Raw genomic sequence first — 2,640 nt, forward strand, 5'->3', positions numbered from 1 at the left:
TTCCTCTGCTATTCTCTTTTCCCCCAGTAGCCTTCACTCTGCCTATCCAACAGTTCCAAGATCAGCTTCAAAACTTAATTTCCTTAAGAACAATACTTTTATTAATCTATTCCAGAAATAAATAGTTTCTTATTTTATTTTATTTTTTTAAGACTATTTATTTATTTATTTGCCAGAGAGAGAGAGAGAGTACAAGCAAGAGGTAGAGGGAGAAACAGGCTCCCTGCTGAGCAAGGAGCCCCACGTGGCACTTGATCCCAGGGCCCTGGGATCCTGACCTGAGCCGAAGGCAGACGTTTAACCGACTGAGCCACCCAGGCGTCCTAATTGTTTCTTATTTTAAATACCACAGTAGTCTTATAGTATGTACTTCACTTTAAGAAATTTATAGTCAATTGTCATTATTAGTGGTAGTTATGTTCTATAAAGTCACTGCAGACACTGAATCATTGCTTCTTGGTGAAATAAAAGTAAAATAGAGAGTGAGGTTTCTGGGAGCCTCTGTTCGTAACATTTTCCCTAACTGATCAATAGATAATCTTGTTTTATGTGTGTTTCTGTTTCAAGACACCTTATTTAGATGCAGGATCTAGTTACAATGTAGCTGTAAAGTGCTGCCTTGTCTTTGCCCCCTGCTCAAAATAAAGCTGTTACCTTTCTAGCCCTGTCCGCCCTGGTGCATAGCAGCCAGGGATGCATGGTCTCAGACATGTTTACCAAGTAAAACACTGACTTGAGGGGCGCCTGGGTGGCTCAGTCATTAAGCGTCTGCCTTCGGCTCAGGTCATGGTCCCAGGGTCCTGGGATCAAGCCCCACATCGGGCTCCCTGCTCAGCGGGGAGTCTACTTCTCCCTCTCCCACTCCCCCTGCTTGTATTCCCTCTCTCGCTGTGTCTCTCTCTGTCAAATAAATAAATAAAATCTTTAAAAAAAAAAAAAAGACACCTTATTTAATATGTATTGCAGATTCATTCACATTGAACTCATGGTCAACAGCACTATACCTCATGACTGAATAAAACTTATTTAACATATCTATGTTCTCCATATGGCACATCACAACCTTCTTCAACTTAAGGACAATGGACAACACTTCAACACTAAGCTTGAGAGTCTTTTTAAACAGTGAAATCACCAAGAGGAAGCACACAAATGTGGCACTAAATAGAGCATGAAAAGAGCACTTTTTACCTTATGAAAGCTGAAACAAGATGTCAGAGCGATGCCTTATTTGACCTGAGTTGGGAATGTGTGCATCGGGTGGCTCAGGTTTTTTTGCTACAGTGAGCGTGTGCATGTCCAAGAGTGGGATGACTATGAAAGCGCAATCAGTACAAATTTTGGGATTCCAAATAAATTTTAATGAGTAGGTGAATGCATAATAATGAAATTTACAAATAATGAGGGTCCACTGCCTATTTCTTAGTCGCTTGCAACTATTTTATCTTGTCTTCAGAATGACATCCTTCCCCCAATATTGATGAATCCATTGTAATACTTTTAATAATACTTGCTGGATGACAGAATAAATTAAATCTTACTTTGACACAAAAATGTATCATCAGTGTGAATATTACTATTCAAATTAATTTGATTATGTAATCTCTGGTCTTATCTAGAAACATGGATTTAAAGGTCTTTGAGTATAATTTACTTAGAACTTAAAATGTAAGTATAAAGGAGGAAGCCTAATTATATTAAGTGATAACTTCAGAGGTAAATATAATGACAGAGCAATATTATATCAGTCTTGATAATATAAGTCTGAAATAGCTCTTGTGACAGAGACTACAGGCAAGTATACCAATAAAGAGTATATTGAATGATCTAGATTTGAATGATAGGTGGGGTGGTTGGATTAGGGCAGCTGCAATATAAAAAGAAGGCAATTTAAGAGAAATATTTTTTCTCATTTTTTTAAAGATTTTATGTATTTGTTTGACAGAGAGATAACGAGAGCAGGAATACAAGCAGGGGGAGTGGGAGAGGGAGAAGCAGGCTTCCTGCCGAGTAGGGAGCCCGATGTGGGGCTCAATCCCAGGACCCTGGGATCATGACCTGAGCTGAAGGCAGATGCTTAACAACTGAGTCACCCAGGCATCCCTAAGAGAAATATTTTTAAAGAATTGATTTGAAACCTCTTAAGAAAATTGTTTCTAGCTAGCAATCAAAATTGAAAATAATTTCTGTTTCAGCCTATATATAGCATACGATAGTATTTAAAGGAAGTAGAAGAAAAGATTATTCTGCAAATATAGAAAAAGAACATGAACCAAGACACCAAAAAAGAATAACAACAAAACTGACATTTATTACTAGTGAAAAACCAGGACAATATTTAATATGTGTGATTCTCATTCTAAAAATTCAGAAAATTTAGGTTTCCCTAAAGGAAAATGAATCACATTCAAAATGTTTTTTAAGCATCTTGCTGAATTCTTTAAGTTTCTACTTATAACTATGTCCTTGGGAAGTATAAATGGAACTAGCAGATGTTAGTAAAAATGACTATGACTTAACAGCTTCTCAAACAAAAAAACTAGCCAAGTTCCCAAGTCCATACTAATTTCTTATTTGTGTGAAAAAGATTCTTAATCACACATGCATCATCTTCTCATCTATTTCTCAACGAAAGCAATC

At 37.0% G+C, this 2,640-nt stretch overlaps 1 non-coding gene across 1 annotated transcript; it reads left to right on the top strand.

Annotated features, from left to right (window-relative positions):
• The first annotated feature begins 580 nt into the window (after window positions 1-580).
• On the top strand, window positions 581-711 carry LOC123845122 (small nucleolar RNA SNORA63). The gene has a single exon (XR_006790958.1). It is a non-coding gene; the product is annotated as a small nucleolar RNA SNORA63 (small nucleolar RNA).
• Window positions 712-2,640: the final 1,929 nt, after the last annotated feature.

The sequence above is a fragment of the Mirounga angustirostris genome, unplaced genomic scaffold (assembly GCF_029215605.1).
Source record: "Mirounga angustirostris isolate CCGP_5_RB_7025 unplaced genomic scaffold, mMirAng1.0.hap1 SCAF_5, whole genome shotgun sequence".
NCBI lineage: Eukaryota > Metazoa > Chordata > Mammalia > Carnivora > Phocidae > Mirounga > Mirounga angustirostris.